Source organism: Schistocerca gregaria, chromosome 1 (assembly GCF_023897955.1).
Source record: "Schistocerca gregaria isolate iqSchGreg1 chromosome 1, iqSchGreg1.2, whole genome shotgun sequence".
NCBI classification, from domain to species: Eukaryota; Metazoa; Arthropoda; class Insecta; order Orthoptera; family Acrididae; genus Schistocerca; species Schistocerca gregaria.
This window is the reverse complement of record NC_064920.1, coordinates 1025413192-1025434193: the sequence shown is the minus strand read 5'-3', so window position 1 is coordinate 1025434193 and position 21002 is coordinate 1025413192. Positions and strand designations below refer to the sequence as shown.

The 21002-nt window shown below is 45.1% G+C and overlaps 1 protein-coding gene across 2 annotated transcripts in view; it reads right to left on the bottom strand.

Annotated features, from left to right (window-relative positions):
• Positions 1–21002, bottom strand: part of LOC126278983 (receptor-type guanylate cyclase Gyc76C-like) — a 638621-nt gene that overhangs the window by 421214 nt on the left and 196405 nt on the right. Inside the window, exon 1 of one of the 2 annotated variants that reach the window (XM_049979299.1) lies at positions 18133–18440. The exons of the other annotated variant lie outside the window; for it this stretch is intronic. The gene's annotated coding sequence lies outside the window, so the exon portion shown is untranslated. Of the gene's footprint in view, positions 1–18132; positions 18441–21002 lie in introns of those variants that run through there. 2 annotated transcript variants of the gene reach the window in all.

The following is a 21002-nucleotide window of genomic DNA, read 5'->3' as shown; positions in this document are numbered from 1 at the left end:
TACTTAAACTTAACTAACCTAAGGACATCACACACATCCATGCCCGAGGCAGGATTCGAACCTGCGACCGTAGCAGTCCTGCGGTTCCGGACAGCAGCGCTAGAGCCGCACGACCACCGCGGTCTGCAATCAGCTAATTGATGATAATAATAATAATCAGGCATTTTGATAAAGGTTTAAAAAAAAGAAAAAATGCCTCTGTGATTTCGAACCCTAGACTGCTACGTTACCACTGCGCTACGGAGAACCTTCAGATTCTATTGTTATATTTATTTATCTATAGAACAAGTTACAACTATCATTTTCTGTCTTCGAAAAGTTTCGTTTTAGACGCTACAGTCTGGAACCGCGCGACCGCTACAGGTTCGAATACTGCCTCGGGCATGGATGTGTGTGATGTCCTTAGTTTAGTTAGGTTTAAGTAGTTCTAGGTTCTAGGGGACTGATGACCTCCGAAGTTAAGTCCCATAGTGCTCAGGGCCATTTGAACAATTTGAGTTTCAAATTTCCTGGCAGATTAAAACTGTGTGCCCGACCGAGACTCGAACTCGGGACATTTGCCTTTCGCGGGCAAGTGCTCTACCATCTGAGCTACCGTAGCACGACTCACGCCCGATACCCACAGCTTTACTTCTGCCAGTATCTCGTCTCCTACCTTCCAAACTTTACAGAAGCCCTTCTGCGAACCTTGCAGAACTAGCACTCCTGAAAGAAAGGATATAGCCATGTCTCCACTATATCCTTTCTTTCAGGAGTGCTAGTTCTGCCAGGTTCGCAGAAGACCGTCTGTAAAGTTTGGAAGGTAGGAGACGAGATACTGGCAGAAGTACAGCTGTGGGTACCGGGCGTGAGTCGTGCTTCGGTAGCTCAGATGGTAGAGCACTTGCCCGCGAAAGGCAAAGGTCCCGAGTTCGAGTCTCGGTCTGGCACACAGTTTTAATCTGCCAGGAAGTTTCATATCAGCGCACACTCCGCTGCAGAGTGAAAATCTCATTCTGGAATTTGAGTTTCGTTTTACACCATGTCATATGAAGTTTATCTACTGTAGGTCGATCTCTATGATGCTAACTGAATGTGTGAAGCCGAATTTTGTCTTATGCGAAAGGGTAATATACAACGTGAGTCACCTAACATTACCGCTGGATATTTTTCGAAAACCACATCAAATACTGACGAATCTATTCCACAGACCGAACGTGAGGAGAGGGTCTACTGTAATTGGTTAATACAAACCATAAAAAAATGCACGGAAGTATGTTTTTTAACACAAACCTACGTTTTTTTAAATGGAACCCCGTTAGTTTTGTTAGCACATCTGAACATATAAACAAATACGTAATCAGTGTCGTTTGTTGCATTGTAAAATGTTAATTACATCCGGAGATATTGTAACCTAAAGTTGACGCTTGAGTACCACTCCTCCGTTGTTCGATCGTGTGTATCGGAGAGCACCGAATTACGTAGGGATCCAAGGGGAACGGTGATGGACCTTAGGTACAGAAGAGACTGGAACAGCACATTACGTCCACATGCTAACACATGTTTATTGTTCTTTTTCACTGACGCACATGTACATTACCATGAGGGATGAGGTACACGTACACATGTGGTTTCCGTTTTCAATTACGGAGTGCAATAGAGTGTGTCCCGACATGTCAGGCCAATAGATGTTCAGTGTGGTGGCCTTCATTTGCTGCACACAATTACAATCTCTGGCGTAATGAATGTCGTACACGCCGCAGTACATCTGGTGTAATGTCGCCGTAGGCTGCCATAATACGTTGTTTCATGTCCTCTGGGGTTCTAGGCACATCACAGTACTCATTCTCCTTTAACGTACCCCACAGAAAGAAGTCCAGAGGTGTAAAATCAGGAGAACGGGCTGGCCAATTTATGCGTCCTCCACGTCCTATGAAACGCCCGTCGAACATCCTGTCAAGGGTCAGCCGAGTGTTAATTGCGGAATGTGCAGGTGCACCATCATGCTGATACCACATACATCGACGCGTTTCCAGTGGGACATTTTCGAATAACGTTGACAGATCATTCTGTAGAAACGCGATGTATGTTAAAGCTGTTTGGGCCCCTGCAATGAAGTGAGGACCAATGAGGTGGTCGCCAATGATTCCGCACCATACATTTACAGTCCACCGTCGCTGTCGCTCTACCTGTCTGAGCCAGCGAGGATTGTCCACGGACCAGTAATGCATGTTCCGTAGATTCACTGCCCCGTGGTTTGTGAAACCCACTTCATCGGTAATCAGATAGAACTGCAACGCATTCTCTGTTAATGCCCATTGACAGAATTGAACTCGATGATTAAAGTCATCACCAAGTAATTGCTGATGTAGCGCCACATAAAACGGGTGAAAGTAGTGACGATGCAGTATGAGCATGACACTACTTTGACTCAGTCCACCGGCTCTCGCAATGTCTCGTGTACTCATGTGTGGGTTCATGGCAACAGCAGCTAACACACCAACTGCACCTGCTTCTCCTGTGACGAGCCTGTTATGGACCCGTTTGCGTGCTACGACCATACCTGTTGCATACAGTTGGCGGTAGATGTTTTGCAATGTGCCGCACGTTGGATGCTCTCTGTCCGGGTACCGTTCTGCATACACCCTGCAGGCTTCAGCTGCATTTCGTCGACACTCGCCATAGATGAGTATCGTCTCCGCCTTTTCAGAGTTCGAATACACCATGGTCACAGTTCCTACAACACTACACTATCACAGACGTCTGGTAACACGGTGAACTACAGTTGGTCTGCGTGCGGAGACGAATTCGGAATAACAATAGCAGCAAGCGCTACATGCGGACACTGCAACAGCTAGACCAAACCACAACAGTGCACTACAGCCACACTCGTAAACACGGTCTTCATCGTAAACATGTCCCTGCAGATGCTGCTCGCCGACCGTGGCCCGTGTTTGTTACAACACGCAACTGAACGTCGGAGGTTTCAAGCGTCGAATTTTGGTTACAATATCTCCGGATGTAATTAACATTTTACAATGCAACTAACGGCACTGATTACGTATTTGTTTAATGTTCAGATGTGCTAACAAAACTAACGTGGTTCCTTTTTTTTTTAAAAAAACGTAGGTTTATGTTAAAAAACATACTTCCGTGCATTTTTGTATGGTTTGTATTAAACAATTACACTAGCCCCTCTCCTCACCTTCGGTCTGTGGAATCGGTTCGTCAGTATTTGATGTGGTTTACGAAATATATCCAGCGGTAACGTTAGGTGACTCACCCTGTATATATGTGTGTGTGTTGTTTGAGTTGTGTTTATCATGTGTGATGAAATGCGAAATAAAAAGACCGAACTCATGAGTCTGGATCAAACACAACTAGAAACAAATCCAGACAAGGAATTGGAAGTTAACTCACCATCTGTTGTGGCACTTTGGCAACCGCGAACAATTAAGGCGTGGCGTTCAGCGCTCTGGTTGGAGGAACACACCTCTAGCACGTGAAGTCTCAACTATCAAGTAATTTTGATCAGGCTATGGCACTGCACTAAAACTGACAGTGTCTTCCGATAGCTGGCGAGGCAGTAAGGAAGTTTCACAGAAGGGAAAAACAAAAATACAGTAAACCGCGGAACTCAATCTTGTGACCTTCGCTTCCGAAACGGGAGCCCGCCGCTGAAGGCTGTCGTTGAGCGCATTAAGGCCAGGGCCGCGTGCCTCTAACTCCCTGACCTCCACAAATACGGCGAAATTGTCGCCCGTCACTCGTTCTGTGGTAAACACCGGCCGTCGCATGCAGCGCCAAAGCGCGCAGCGGAGCGCGCCCGCACTTGTCTCCGGGAACTGCGTTCTGTCAGCAGTGGTGGCGCACTGCGTATTCTTCAGCTGTGGGTAGCAGTCGGCAGACCGTGTTGGAGAAAAATAGATACCAGGAGATGTAATTTTATTTAATGGTATTATTAAGCTACCAATTAAGGTGTCTCATTGGCATCTTCTTCAGGCCCGTATACACGAAATCAAGTACGTCATCCAGTCGTTTGTGTAATTGTAGGGAGCACTATATCCAAATGGTTTCGGTAGACTTCAGAAAACTTCTCGGTATAACGAGTGTATTGGTTCTTTATTTACTTGACCATTACGGCACTCCAGCCCCAGTTCTCGATACCAGTAATATCGTACTACTTTTCTGTGAAGTAACAGACATATATTTGTGACAATATTCACATTTGGTTTTATTAATATATAGATACTCCGATGTATCGATATATTACAGTCATATGGTTCTTGTGTGTATTCATTTCTGTGAGACTGTCATAATATTTTACTTAGATGTAACCGTTTTGGCGCGAATGCGCACAGAGCAGTCTTGCAGAAGTTGTTATTTCGCTTTGTAAAAGAACAGTCAAGTCTTGTGTTTGGTTAAAGTGGAAATTAAATATTCGACGATTGATACAAAACTGTTTTCTTGATGATGTGGCAATTAAGAAGAAGTATATGTGAATTTACAAGAAGTTTAATAAAAAATTAGGATCCTGAATACCACGTAAAAAATTATTTTTATCATACCACTCTTCTGATCTGGGAATGTTTGATCATTAAGAATTTCCTGAAAAACGGATTTGTTAGGTCTTCAAAGATGGCTAAAATACAGATCTGGACCTTCTAGCAGTCAAAGTGGAATCACCCTAGAATCAACAAGATCAGCCATAACAACTTCGAGGAAATCTACGTGGGAATCCATTCAAGATAAGTGCCAAAATTGATGACTTTTTTACAATGACTTCATTATTTCCATTCTGACGATACCATCCGCAGTCAATAACTTTGTTGTTGCCCGACAAAGCGAACATATGCTGCGTGAGCAACATTATTAATCTGATTTCTAACCTACTTTGGAAGTGGTGGTATTGTTAGACGAGGTATGAAGGGTTCACGCCGAGTGAGACGTTTTTAGAGGTCTACGGAAACCAGTTGGATATGGTGGTTCCTATAGTAAGATAAACGACTAGACGACTTACCTAGTTTTGTATAGGGACCTGAAATTAGTGCCAATGAGGCACCGAAACTGTTAGCTAAATAAAATTATTAAATAAAGTTCCAGCTGTTGGCATCTACTTCTTTCAAGTCTTCGACCAGCCGCCGTCTCATTCCATTTACATAATATGGAACTACAGAAATTAGACAACTGTGTACGCACACTGAGAACTCATAAGGAATAATTTCTGCCGTCGCATCTTAGCGGTTAACTTTGCCGAGAACACGAAGATTCTGCTCATACGTGAAAGCGCTAAGAGTGTTGATGGCTTCAATCAAAAATTGGTTCAAATGGCTCTGAGCACTATGGGACTTAACTGCTGTGGTCATCAGTCCCCTAGACTTAGAACTACTTAAACCTAACTAACTTAAGAACATCACACACATCCATGCCCGAGGCAGGATTCGAACCTGCGTCCGAAGCGGTCGCGCGGTGCCAGACTGTAGCGCCTAGAACCGCTCGGGCCCCCCGGCCGGCTAGAGAAGTATTTTGCGCCATACGCCCCTTACTTAGCTGATCGCGAATCTCTCGGTGAGCGCGAAGTCCCAAGCGCGTAGAAAAAAGAGTAGCTGACTCCTGTATATAATAATCGTAAAAGAAGAGATCCATATAATTACAGACCAGTATCCTCACCACTGATTTTCTGCAGAATTCTTAAACATAGTCTGAGTTCGAGTATAATAAATTTCCTTGAGGCAGAAAAGTTTCTGTCTGTAAATCAACATGGAGTTAGAAAGCACTGCTCGTATGAAACTCAGCTCGCCCTTCTCTAGCATGATACCCTATAAACCATGGACGGAGGGTAACTAGCAGATTCCATATTCCTAGCGTTTGAAACGATATCCCATTGCAATCTGTTGAAGTTAGGAGCATACGGATTAGGTTCCCAGGTAAGTGAGTGGTCCCAGATTTTTGAAGTAATAAAACTGCCTAAGTAGACTTCGAAAGCGAGCGTTCAGGACAAGGGTTTCATTAGAATAGCCCCAGGGAAGTGTGATAGGACCGCTATACCGCTATTATTCTCTCTATACATAATAATCTAACGAACTGGGTGAGCAGCAATTAACAGATGTTCGCTGCTGCTTTGACGTACGGAAAGATGTCGTCGTTGAGTAACTGCAGAAAGATACAAGGTGACACAGGCAGAATTTCTAGTTGGTCTGATTAATGACAGCTTGCTCAGTATGTAGAAAAATGTAAATTAGTGTGGATGGGTAATGAACACAATCATGTAACGCTCGAATACAGCATCAACAGTGTGCAACTTTATACAGTCACATCGATTAAATATCAAGGCGTAACATTTGGAAGTGATATGAAATGGCAGGAGCACATCAGGTTGGTAGCAGGGTGGTCGAGTGCTCGACTTCGTTTTGTTGGGAGATTCTGGCACAGTGTAGCTCTTCTATAAAGGAGACAGCGTATAGAACGCGATTTCGAACCATTCTTGAGTACTGCTCGACTGTTTGGGGCAGCCAATAGGTCAGGTTAAACAAAGGCATCGAAGCAATTCAGAAGGGCTGCTAGATCTGTTACCGGTAGGTTCGATCAGCAAGCAGGAATTTACGGAGATGCTTCGTGAACTCAAATGGGAACCCACGCTCTTTTCGTTCGGCACTATTGAGAAAATTTAGAGATCCGGCGTTTGAGACCGATGCAGATAGATCCTATTGGCGCCATCGTACCTTTCGCGTAAAGACCACAAAGATAAGGTGAAACAAATTAGGGCTAGTGCGAAGTCCAGCCGGCCGCGGTGGCCGAGCGGTTCTAGGCGCTTCAGTCCGGAACCGCGCGACTGCTACGGTCGTAGGATCGAATCCTGCCTCGGGCATGGATGTGTGCGATGTCAGGTTAGTCAGGTTTAAGTAGTTCTAAGTTCTAGGGGACTGATGACCTCAGATAGTGCTCAGAGCCATTCGTATGGAGTCTTACAGACAGTCGTTTTTTCCTCGCCCTACTTGCGAGTGGCACAGGCAAGGAAACGAGTAGTATTGGTACGAGGTACCCTCCTCCATGCACTGTTCGTATGTAGATGTAGATGATTCTGTCTTCATTCATGTAAAAGATATAGTCGTGCCAAACCAGATAAATCTTTTTGTATCACCCTTTTGTTAAGTAGACTTAATCGGAATCCTTTTAGGTGGATTTTCAATCAAGGCGGAACTTAGCATTTTTCATATTAGCATATTACTGCCAGTCGTCAAAAAGCGGTAGTCCACTGTCGCCCGCATCTCGTGGTCGGGCGGTAGCGTTCTCGCTTCCCACGCCCGGGTTCCCGGGTTCGATTACCGGCGTGGTTAGGGATTTTCTCTGCCTCATGATGGCTGGGTGATGTGTGATGTCCTTAGGTTAGTTAGGTTTAAGTAGTTCTAAGTTCTAGGGGACTGATGACCATAGATGTTAAGTCCCATAGTGCTCAGAGCCATTTGAACCATTTAATCCACTGTCCTAGAGAACCCTAGCAAACTTCTCCCGCTTGTAAGTGAGCAATGTTCAGTTTATGAATGATTTTATCACATGTGAAATTTGGTAATACAGGCCGATAACTAAATAGAAATGTATTTACGCATAATTCTACTGAGATTGTTTCTGTGCGCTTCCGTAATTAAAAAATTACCATTTTCTAAGAACGTATTTTTTGTATTTTGCCAGACTAAAAATAAAAATTTTAATTTATAAAACCGAACTGACCTTGAAAATCGTCATCTGAACTTTCTTATTTTTCTTCGTCATCGTCATCGTTGTCCTCTTCATATATCAGATGATCTTCACTGTCATTGAGAGCGTTACTTACGCCGCACCCCTTGAAAATTTAACAATATTGTGTTCGCACTGTAGACCACGACAGTAAAATCCACTGACACACTTCTTTGATTGCAGGTCGTTTAAAGCTCCCTTCGGCGTGAATTCATGTTGGGTTTCATCCATCATCCATTTGTCCCACATATACTTTAAGTGTGTTATTTGTCGAGACATCATGAGGTTGCAGTTTAGAAGTAAGTCCTCCGGAACAGCAAGCTCTGTATTTCCCTGTCTCCATTACTCTTTCGCAGAATTTTTCAGATAACTACTAACCTGATCTAGTACAAGAACTCTTCTTCAGTAAAACAACTTTGCTTCTCTTTCAAACTCCGTTAGTCCATAATTTCATAACAGCCTCGTCCATTCAACCCTTGCCATGCACATGAACAACAACACCTGACGGTATTTCAGAAAGTTTTGACATTGTTTTGCGCTTGAAAGTGATCATTCGCCTAAGTTTAGTACCGCCAGCACAACATGAAAGTACAAAAGCATAGTGCAATTTTTCACGTCCACTTTTTTTTCACAGTAATTTTTAGCACCTTTCATGGCAACAGTTCTGTTACTCGGCACATAACATGTACGAGCATTTTCGCCCAAATAAGCTAGTTGGCTTAATTCCATGCTGGTTTTATTTCGATGCTGAATAATAAAGAAAGAGAAAGATAATATTTTCTCTTCATACGCTTGTGGCATTTTCTGAGGTATTTTGGTTTTGGTTCTAATGGTAAGTCCATGACGCTTCATAAACCTATAACACCAGTCATCTCCAAACTTAAAGTTCCACTGTAGCCATAGCTTACGAGCGTGTATTTCAATCATTGTTATATTAATTCCAATGCCATTTTGACGTCATCTCGTACTTTTGGCCCTTTTGCATTCAGTCCACTACTTGCAAATTTAGTCCTCCTCGTTTGTCTCAGTTCTTCTATACTAGCCCGCCTGTTGCGAATGGTTTTTCTGTGGCGGACGGCCGAACTGCCTCTTAGCTGCTCTGATTCCAAGGTCTTCTGCATTCGCTATCACTTTTTTTACAGCCTGCATCGTATGAATACCCTATATTTTCTCCCATTACGAAACTAGCTACTAACAAACATATTGTACAGTTACCGATAACACAAATCACTTTCAATTCAAGTTCAATGGCACCGTAGACTGCAGTCATAGGCTAGACAGTGTTCTGGGTTTTTAGTGTCGGGGTGGCAGGGAGACAGTGTTAGCAAACTTTTGAGTTCCCGCAACTCAACGTTCGTCGCGTCGGTACACTGCTGCTGCCAGCTGAATTCAATGTTGCCAGACAGGGACCTATTTCCATAAATTTAGACAACGTTGCCTATGGAGTACAGCGACCTGTTGCTATATTTAGGTTAAAACCAACAGTCGAGATCGCAATATTATTTGTTTATTTATCGGTTTCAGCTTACTTTAAAGTCACCTTCATAATTTTTGGCCCCCTATGGCTGGTGGCTCCTCGCTTGTCTCGTGATACCACGATCGTACACTGTGACAGGTCTACCTATAGGTTTCCCGCAGCATCATGGCCATTTTAAGACTGGCGGAAATTTTAAATCTCAACACTGGACATTTGTATATTAATTTGTATATTAATTTCGAGTAAAAGATGCACCTGAGTTTTGGAGGTAATTTTTCGAACAAAAAAGTCAGTCTTACAGTCCGTAAAATACGGTATGTTTACGTGATGCAGTTTAGAAAACATGCTCATACTCAGTGAAGATTTCTGATTTCAGAATGAAATAATCTGAACCTTTTATTATCCTTCAAACATGTTTCCAACATTAAGACTCACTCGCGTCAACTACAGCCGGCGCTCTTCATCTATTATTCCAAAAATTGCTTCCATCACGAAATAATAGACACTTTACCAAAGACGAAATGCTATTCATCGGAAAGCATTGTTTCTGAAGCGTTCTTTTGTGATTTGTCTGAATTGTCATTCGAATTACAAACCACAAGTAAAACAATGACCTGACACTGGAATGACAAAAACTGTATTTTAACTTTCATTTTGAATATATAATAAATATTTCACGATTTGCAAGCTTAGGAAAAAATAATCTTGAACGCACGGTCGCTTTTGTTAGGTGCTTTTATGGCAAAGCTGCCTGTTGTTAAGTAATTGTTCGACTGCTCCCTTGAGCTTGTGCTTTTATCTGGCTGCAGCGGCACGAAGCTAAATATTTCCAAACAGTTACGAGGGTCGTGTCACGCGTGTCTGTGCAAACGGAGAAATGTCTGGTGTTTTGTTATTCTTTGCTTACGTCTGTTTTTATGTTCTAACGACAGTAAACAGAATACACGGAAGCATGTTTGTGACATAATTCACAATACAAGTAACTGTATTTTGTAAAGCGAACTGCCACCAATGAATCTCTGTTCAGAAAACATGGAAACCAATGAGATAACTTGCTTCAACGTGAATGATCATGTAAAATCTCCTAAAAAATCAAGTAACTTTTTATCACAAATTTTAATTGGTTTGAAGAAACCTACAGAGCAAATGAGGATACGACATGATGTATTCAGTTTTAGTACAATAAAGCAAGCTGTACATGTGCTGAATCGTCAAATATACTGGCTGGAAGGCTAAGGCACATGTTCTTAACTCTGTTTGGGCACTTGCTCAGTTGTCTCATAAGAGAACTAAATAATCCTTACCTGACCGGGAAACATAGTAATCCATCATGGTAGAGAGTTTAAAAAGTGCATGCGCTAGTTGAACATGTGGTTATTGGTAGTGATAGCTCTCAGTACCAAAAAACTAAAGGAATTCCTTCGTTGACTTGGTGTGACAGCGGTAACAGAACGCGTGTGTGGAAGGAGAAGCTCTTGTTTATCCGTCGGTACAGACCTTGACGTCATTCCAGCAGCCGGACAGATAAGTGAAAGTAAACAGTGAACCACAGCGTCTTCTACGTCCGCACAACACTCATTCCAGCCAGAACCACTCGTATCATGCAGGTGCGCGTATTGCTATCAAATACTTCATCGTGGTAGGTTGACTGTATGCGAATTTTTCCCAGAAGCCTATTTCAGTTACACATACTTAATATGTCCTGTACTCTTCCCAGTGAATCTTGACAGTTATTAAAATGATGGCCACGATTGGGAAACACTACGAGCGGACAGATTTGTCCTTTCTTCAGAGTAATCCACCTTTTGGCGGCGTCCGGGGAGACTTTGGTAACTACACTCTTGGCCATTAAAATTGCTACACCAAGAAGAAATGCAGATGATAAATGAGTATTTTTTGGGCAAATACATTGTACTAGAACTGGCATGTCGGGGTCAGGGATTTTCTCTGCCTCGTGATGACTGAGTGTTGCGTGCTGTCCTTAGGTTAGTTAGGTTTAAGTAGTTCTAAGTTCTAGGCGACTGATGACCATAGATGTTAAGTCCCATAAGGCTCAGAGTCATTTGAACCATTTCAAGAACTGACATGTGATTACATTGTCACGCAATTTGGGTGCATAGATCCTGAGAAATCAGTACCCAAAACAACCATCGCTGGCCGTAATAACGGCCTCGATACGCCTGGACATTGAGTCAAACAGAGCTTGGATGGCGTGTACAGGTACAGCTGCCCAAGCAGCTTCAACAAGATACCACAGTTCATCAGGAGTAGTGACTGGCTTATTGTGACGAGCCAGTTGCTCGGCCACCATTGACCAGACGTTTTCAGTTGGTGAGAGATCTGAAGAATGTGCTGGCCAGGGCAGCAGTCGAACATTTTCTATATCCAGAAAGTCCCGTACACGACCTGCAACATGCAGTCGTGCATTATAATATAGAAATATAGGGTTTCGCAAGAATCGAATGAAGGGTAGAGTCACGGGTCGTAACACATCTGAAATGTAACTTCCACTATTCAAACTGCCGTCAATGAGAACAAGAAGTGACCGAGACGTGTAACCAATGGCACACCATAGCATCACGCCGGGTGATACACCAGTATGGCGATGACGAATACACGCTTCCAATGTGCGTTCACCGCGATGTCGCCAAACACCGATGCGACCATCATGATGCTGTAAGCAGAACCTGGATTCATCAGAAAAAAATGACTTTTGCTATTCGTACACCCAGGTCCGTCGTTGAGTACACCTTCGCAGGGGCTCCCGTCTGTGATGCAGCGTCAAGGGTAACCGCAGCCATGGTCTCCGAGCTGATAGTCCATGCTGCTGCAAACGTCGTCGAACTGTTCGTGCAGATGGTTGTTGTCTTGCAAACGTTCCATGCTGCAGCAAACATCGTCGAACTGTTCGTGCAGATAGTTGTTGTCTTGCAAACGTCCCCATCTGTTGACTCAGGGATCGAGACGTGGCTGCACGATCCCTTACAGCCATGCGGATAAGATGCCTGTCATCCCGACTGCTAGTGATACGAGGTCATTGGGATCCAGCACCGTTTCGTATTACCCTCCTGAACCCACCGATTCCATATTCTGCTAACAGTCATTGGATCTCGACCAACGCGAGCAGCAGTGTCTCGATACGATAAACCTCAATCGCGATAAGCTACAGTCCGACACTTATCAAAGTCGGAAACGTGATGGTACGCATTTCTCTTCCTTACACGAGGCATCACAACAACAGGCAACGCCGGGCAACTCCTGTCTGTGTATGAGAAATCGGCTGGAAACTTTCATCATGTCAGCACGTTGTAGGTGTCGCCACCGGCGCCAACCTTGTGTGAATGCTCTGAAAAGCTAATCATTTGCATATCACAGCATTTTCTTCCTGTCGGTTAAATTTAGCGTCTGTAGCATGTCATCTTCGTGGTGTAGCAATGTTAATGGCGAGTAGTGTATATATGTAAACAGAGACTGGTGAGTGATAACTAAACGGAGGAATCTCTGCATACTGTCTCCTTATTGTCATCTTAGAAAGCTATTAAACTGGAAATGCTATCATCTTATACATGACCCCTGTGCGATATGAAGTAAAATCTTTGCGACCTTCCAGATGCGACGAGTTAATTTCAACAAGCTTTCAGCCGAGCTACTGTTACCAAGCAGCAATTGACTGCCAAGATATTGATGGCTTCGTCTTTATAATGGATTTTTAAAATCATGTTCCACGGTCGTATAGGAGGTAGTACTGTTCGAAAGTAGGAATGCAGTCTTACAAGCAAATGGCAGTAAAAACTATGCTTGATTACCGCTCATTCCTACACTCCCTCCAGCTCTCCTTCTCAAAGAGGCACGAGGTCATGAGGGCACACCTGGTTGCACTGTGAGTTGGCCAAAATGCAAGGGACACACGCTCGTGAACGGTCTGACGGACACGGCGAGCAGTCTGCGACTGTTTCTTGATGACTTTTTAGTGTACTGGAATGCGTCGTCTTTGAATGAGTGTAGGAGGGTACAGGATGACAGAATTTCTAATTGGTGTGGTGAATGGCAGCTTGCTCCAAATGCAGAAGAAAAGTAAGTTAATGCGGAAACCAATCCTGTAATGTTCGAATACAGTATTAGTGATGTCCTACTTGACACAGTTACATCGATTAAGTTTCTAGGCGTAATATCGCAAAGCGACATGAAAGGAAACGAGAATGTAAAATCGATTATAGGAAGGCGAATGATCAACTTTGGTACCCTGAGAGACTTCGGGGACAGTGTAGCTGATCTACAAAAGTTGGCCAAAATTGTGAAAACACAAACTTACAGTTATAAATGATATGTCAAATGAAAGAGCAACTCAAACAGTTTTACCAAGAACTTCATAAATGTTCAATGTGAGCACAATTTGTCGCACGGCACGCATCAAGTCTATAGCCGACTTCTTCCCAAACACTGATAAGTGTATCTTCAGTGATTGTAGGAACACCTGCTTCAATCCGGTTTCTTAATTCAGGGAGGTCTGCTGGTAGCGGAGGCACATACACGCGATCCTTGATGAAGCCCCAAAGGAAAAAAAATCGCATGGCGTTAGGTCGGGTGAACGTGGAGGCCATACAAAGCAATCCCTGTCATTGGGCCCCTTGCGGCCTATCCAGCGCTTGGGTACAGTGGAGTTCAACCAAGCGCGTACTTCGCTATGCCAGTGAGGTGCCGCACCATCTTGCCAGAAAGTTAAGTCCTCTGACTCATCTTCTTCCCAATGAGGAATGAGCTATTGCTCTAGTGTATCAAGGTAAGAAGTGCTAGTTACAGTAGGTTCACCAAAAACGAAAGGCCCATAAACTTTCCGCCGGGATACGGCACAAAAAACAGTCACTTTAGGAACATCTCGTTGCATTTGCACCCCATGGTGAGGATTTTATGAGCCCCAGACGCGCACATTGTATGTTAACATGTCCACTAAGGTGAAAGGTCGATTCATCACTGAAGACAAGATGATCCAGAAAATTTTCATCGTCGTGAAACAACATTTCGTTTGCGAGGTTGGTACGTAATCCATGGTCTGCCGGCTTTAGAGCCTGTAATAACTGTAAATGGTAAGGAAGTAGTTGCACGCGTTTTCTTAAAACTTTCCAGACAGACAGACTGATTTTTTTGGGCTACGAGTGAACGTCTCTCTCACTCGCTGACAGTCTCTTCACTAACTCTTGATCGTCCTGTGCTCTTCCCTTTACAAGGGCGGCCGGTATCCTCAAATTGATGATATTAGCACCTACTGAAACGTCCCCTTAGAAAAATTCTACACGAATGTGCTTAAGCTGACACACAATATTTTTTAGCGCAACGCAATCTGACTTCCAAAATTCCCTACGAAAGAATGGCCCTGATTAACATTAACCTATACGTTTCACAAATCACTTACCTCACAAAAATCTTCGTTACTCAAGCTACTGCAATACAGCGAGCGCCACTACTGCCAGCTAAATAAAAGATTCAAACTACTGAAGGCACTAACTACTGATAGGTATAGTTAGCAAATGAAAGATTTTAATGCAGAACAGACAATGTATTTACCTTAATAGTCATAATATATATGATAGTTCATGACATCCAGTCTTACAAATTACAAAACTCCGCCATCTCTCTCCCCACGTCCACCACTGCTGGCGGCTCACCTCCAACTGCGCAACGCTACGCGCTGTTAGCATCCAGCTGCCGCTGCCCGACACTACAATGGCAGACAACAATGCAAACTAGCCACAGACTGCGCACAGCACAGCCAGTGATTTTTCAAACAGAGCGCTACGTGGCGTTACCAATAAGAAAATGTAAACAGCCTACTTACACTACGAATGTTATTATCACTTGGAGGATCACAACCGAACTTCAGGCGGAACGCATGTTGCACAGTAACTACAGATTTGGTCTTTGCAAACTGCGAAACACAATACGCTTTCTGTTCGCTACTCACCATCATCGCTACTACCGCTGTCTAGCGGAATGTAGCGGAAACATTGCGCGCTGCGCATGTGCACTGATGCCAAAGACAACTGAGTTGTTCTTCCATTTGACATATCGTTTATACCTGTAAATTTAATGTAATAAATATTATAAAGCGTTAAAATACCGATATTCATTTATAAACACCCTGTACACTGCCCTGCCCGACCTGAACATAGTTGTACGCCTTTGGCATGCGTCAGAACGTCGACGCGCTGCAGATCCCAGCATTCCACATGACGTCTGAGACGCCTCAGTGAAAGTGTCCTTAAAGGTGTTCAAGTCGTAATAGAGCAAAAGTTGGACACGCATTTTAATGTCCACTCACATAGTGTATACAGAGGTGATAAGTCATAGGATGCACATATACAGGTAGTGGTACCATGGCATACACAAGGTATAAAACGGCAACGCATTGGCGGTGCTGTCATTTGTACTCATGTGATTCATGTGAAAGCTTTTCGACGTCATTGTGGCCACACGACAGGAATTAACACCCTTTGAACGCGTAATGATAGTCGGAGCTAGACACATTGGACATTCTACTTCGGAAATCGTTAGGGAATTCAATATTGCGAGATTCACAGTGTCAAGAGTGTGCTGACAAAAACAAATTTTTAGGCATTAACTCTCACCTCGGACAATGCACTGTCGACGGCCTTCGCTTGACGACCGAGAGCAGGGATGTTTGTGTTGACTTGTCAATGTTAACAGAAAACGGATCACTGAGTGGGCATGGTTATGTTCGGCTGTTTAGAGATAATTTGCAATCATTCAAGAGATTCATATTCCCAAACGACAATGTGGGACGATACCGGGACACAACTATTTGTGACTGGTTTGAGGAACATTCTGGAGAGCGCGATCGGATTCACTATGGGCGATCTGGGTGGCCAAATAATTCGTACGAAGATATATGGGGCATAATCAAGAGCTCTGTTCGTGCACAAAATCCTGCACCCGCAACGTTCAAATGTTCCAATGTGTGTCAATTCCTAAGGGAACAAACTGCTCAGGTATCCGGTCCCTAGAATTACGCACTACCTAAACTAACTTATGCTAAGAACTTAAGGAAAGGCAAACATACGTTTCTAGCATTTGTAGACTTAGAGAAAGCTTTTGACAACGTTGACTGGAAGACACTTTCAAATTCTGAAGGCGGCAGGGGTAAAATACAGGCAGCGAAAGAGTATTTACAGTTTGTACAGAAACCAGATGGCAGTTATAAGAGCCGAGGGGCACGAAAGGGAAGCAACGTTGGGAAGGAAGTGAGATAGGGTTGTAGCCTATCCCCGATGTTACTCAATATGTATGTTGAGCAAGCAGTAAAGGAAACAAAAGAAAAATTCAGAGTATGAATTAAAATCCATGGAGAAGAAATAAAAACTTTGAGGTTCGCCAATGATATTGTAATTCTGTTAGAGACAGCAAAGGACCTGGAAGAGCAGCTGAACGGAATGGAAAGTGTCTTGAAAGGAGGATGTAAAAAGAAAGTCAACAAAAGCAAAACGAGGACACTGGAATGTAGTCGAATTAAGTCGAGTGATGCTGAGGGAATTAGATTAGGAAATGAGACACTTAAAGTAGTAAAGGAGTTTTGCTATTTGGGGAGCAAAATAACTGATGATGGTCGAAGTAGAGAGGATATAAAATATAGACTTGCAATGGCAAGGAAAGCGTTTCTGAAGAAGAGAAATTTGTTAACATAGAGTTTAGGAAGTCATTTCTGAAAGTATTTGTATGGAGTGTAGCCATGTATGGAAGTGAAACATGGACGGTAAATAATTTAGACAAGAAGAAAATAGAAGCTTCCGAAATGTGGTGCTACAGAAGAATGCTGAAGATTAGGTGGGTAAATCACATAACTAATGAGGAGGTACTGAAAAGAATTGGAGAGAAGAGAAATTTGTGGCACAACTTGACTAGAAGAAGGGATCGCTTGGTAGGGCATAATCTGAGGCATCAACGGATCACCAATTCACTATCGGAGGAAAGCTTGAGGGGTAAAAATATTAGAGGGAGACCAAGAGAGGAATACACTAAACAGACTCAGAAGGATGTAGGTGGCAGTAGGTACTGGGAGATGAAGAAGCTTGCACAGGGTAGAGTAGGACGGAGAGCTGCATCAAACCAGTCTCTGGACTGAAGACCGCAACAACATGCTAAGAGCAACATACACAGCCATGCCCGAGGGAGGACTCGCACCTCCTGCGTGAAGGGGCCGCGCAGGCGTGACACGGCGCCTCAAACCACGCTGCCACTCCGCGTGGCGCACCCGCAACAGTTTAGGAATTATAGACGGTTACAGAGGCAGCTGGCTCAGTGTTGGTGCACGGGCTTCCCACCATTTGTTGAGTCCTTTGAACGTCGAACTGCTTCTCTACGCCCGGCAAAAGGAGGTACGGCACGATATTACACTGTAGGTTTCCTATGACTTTTGACACTGCCGTGTATCTTCTTGGCTTTTGGCTCTTGAAGATGAGGGCCTGCTATTCTTCCACAGACATGACAGTAAAAATGTCCTCAATAGGGTTTAAGGCGTCACAGAGGGAAGGTTGGACACATGCCATACTAACGTACACTAGTAGGTACGCGGAGACTTTTAATCACATAATGCCAAATTGCTGAGGTATCCTATGACTTTTGACACTTCTGTGTATCTTCTTGGCTTTTGGCTCTTGAAGATGAGGGCCTGCTATTCTTCCACAGACATGACAGTAAAAATGTCCTCAATAGGGTTTAAGGCGTCACAGGGGGAAGGTTGGACACACGCCAAACTAACGTACACTAGTAGGTACGCGGAGACTTTTAATCACATAATGCCAAAGCGATAGGGGCTAGAATGAGAGGGTGGTGTGATGAAGGGGAAGACAGGAGGGAGGAGACGGGCTGGTGGTGAAGAGGGGAGCTGGGAAACCCCAACAGGACGGCGCGTCGCGAGCGCCAGTACGTACCGGAGAGCGCGGAGCGGTCGTCGCGGGCTTTCCCGGTAGCCAGCGGCAGCGGCAGCGCGGCAGCGGCGCGAACGCACCGTGGTCAGCAGGCGAGGCGTACGGCGGGTAGCGAGCGGCGGCCGCGCAGTGGCGCTGGGGCGGCCCGCGGAGCCTGGCCCGAGACTGCGGGCGAGCCGCCGGCTCTGGCCGAGCCGCCGCCGCTTATCTGGCCGCGCCGCTATATTTAGCCCGCGGCAGCGCCGGCAGACGCGCAGCGCAGCACTCCGGGCCCAGCGCCCCGCCGCGGAGGACGGCCGCGCGGGGACTGCACTCGTTCACGCGCGCACCTCACCCGCTGCGCAGGCCGTCCGCGAGAGGGTGTGCAGCACGAAACCCTGGCCACGACGCTAGGGCGTTCCATTCCTCTACCAGCGCGGGTGGCAACTGCTGCATGGGCGTTGGTGTATGTCTACGCGCCACACTACCTCCCAACAACGCGCAGTCATCCGTAATACTGGAGTCAGCACAGAATGCACTAATGAAAAGTCGCACCTGGGGAGGGAGTACAGTGTCACAATAACGTTGACCAGAGACGAGAACACATCATGCAGCCAGGAACATTGTCGAACATAATCGGTTTGGTGGTCTAGGTATTATTGCATGAAGATGGTGCATGCGCATACTGATATCGAAATCTTTGAATACGCTACATTCACCGATCAATGTTATTGTGACACAGTAGCATTACCAGTAGGCGCCTTTTCAGGGGTGCATTCTGCCCTGACTTCATTTTCATACACTACTGGCCATTAAAATTGCTACACCAAGAAGAAATGCAGACGATAAACGGATATTCATTGGACAAATATATTATACTGGAACTGACATGTGACTGCATTTTCACACAATTCGGGTGCATAGATCCTGAGAAATCAATACCCAGAACAACCAACTCTGGCCGCAATAACGGCCTTGCTACGCCTGGGCATTGAGTAAAACAGAGCTTGGATGGCGTGTTCAAGTACGCGGCCCATGCAGCTTCAACACGATACCACAGTTCATCAAGAGTAGTGACTGGCGTATTGTGACGAGCCAGTTGCTCGACCACCATTGACCAGACGTTTTCAATTGGTCAGACATCTGGAGAGTGTGCTGGCCAGGGCAGCAGTCGAACATTTGTGTTCAAATGCTTCAAATGGCTCTGAGCACTAAGCGACTTAACTTCTGAGGTCATCAGTCGCCCAGAACTTAGAACTAATTAAACCTAACTAACCTAAGGACATTACACACATCCATGCCCGAGGCAGAATTCGAAACTGCGACCGTAGCGACCAGACTGTGGCGCCCAGAACCGCACGGCCACTCCGGCCGGCGAAAATTTTCTGTCTCCAGAAAGGCCCGTACAGGACGTGCAACATGCGGTCGTGCATTATCCTGCTGAAATATAGGGTGTCGCAGGGATCGAACGAAGGGTATAGCCACGGGATGTAACACATCTGATATGTAACGTCCACTGTTCAAAGTGGCGTCAATGCGAAAAAGAGGTAACCGAGGCGTGTAACCAATGGCACCTCACACCCTCACGCCGGGTGATACGCCAATATGGCGATGACGAATACACCCTTCCAATGTGCGTTCAGCGCGATGTCGCCAAAAACGGATGCGACCATCATGATGCTGTAAACAGAACCTGAATTCTTCAGAATAAATGACGTTTTGCCATTCGTGCAGCCAGGTTCGTGGTTGAGTACACCGTCGCAGGCGCTCCTGCCTGTGATCCAGCGTCAAGGGTAACCGCAGCCGTAGTCTCCAAGCTGATAGCCCATGCTGTTGCAAACGTCATCGAACTGTTCGTGCAGATGGTTGTCGTCTTGCAAACATCCCCATCTGTTGACTCAGGGATCGAGACGTGGCTGCACGATCCGTTACAGCCATGCGGATAAGATGCCTGCCATCCCGACTGCTAGTGATACGAGTCCCTTGGGATCCAGCACGGGTTCCGTATTACTCTCCTGAACCCACCGATTCCACATTCTGCTAACAGTTATTGGATCTCGACCAATGCGAGTAGCAATGTCGCGATACGATAAACCGCAATCGCGATAGGCTACAATCCGATCTTTATCAAAGTCGGAAACGTGATGGTACGCATTTCTCCTCCTTACACTATGCATCACAACAACGTTTCACGAGGCAACGCCGGTCAACTGCTGTTTGTGTATGAGCAATCAGTTGGAAACTTTCCTCATGTCAGCACGTTGTAGGTGTCGCCACCGACGCCAACCTTGTTTGAATGCTCTGAAAAGCTGATCATTTGCGTATCGCAGCTTCTTCGGTTAAATTCCGCGTCCGTAGCACATCTTCGTGGTGTAGCAATTTTAAGGGCCAGTAGTGTAATTGTCAGTAGAGTGTGTTATCACCACGGACGGCAAAGCAAGCCCTGCAACGTGCTCCCACGCTGACCACGAGGTTGTTGAGGATTTCTTGTCGTAAGGATTTCCGTTCCTCCTCCGGCGCGGTCGACAAGTGCTGCAGTATGTCTGTGCAATGCATCGTACTCGACCTCAGTGGGATTTAATTGTGAATAACGGTCAAGTCAGTCCATGTGCCACACCGAATATCCTCTCATCCGAGAGTTCCTCTACCTGCGCTATATGATGTGGTCGCCCATTGTCATCTATAAAAATGAAGTCAGGGCTGAATGCACCGCTGAAGAGGCCCGTATTGGGAAGGCTACAGTGTCACAATATCGTTGATCGGTGAGTGTACCGTATTCAAAGATTTCGATGTCGCGCGCATGCATCATCTTCATACAATAATACCTAGACCACCAAACCGATTACATTCGACAGTGTTCTCGCCTTTCGCCATATGGGAGCCGTCCAACACTG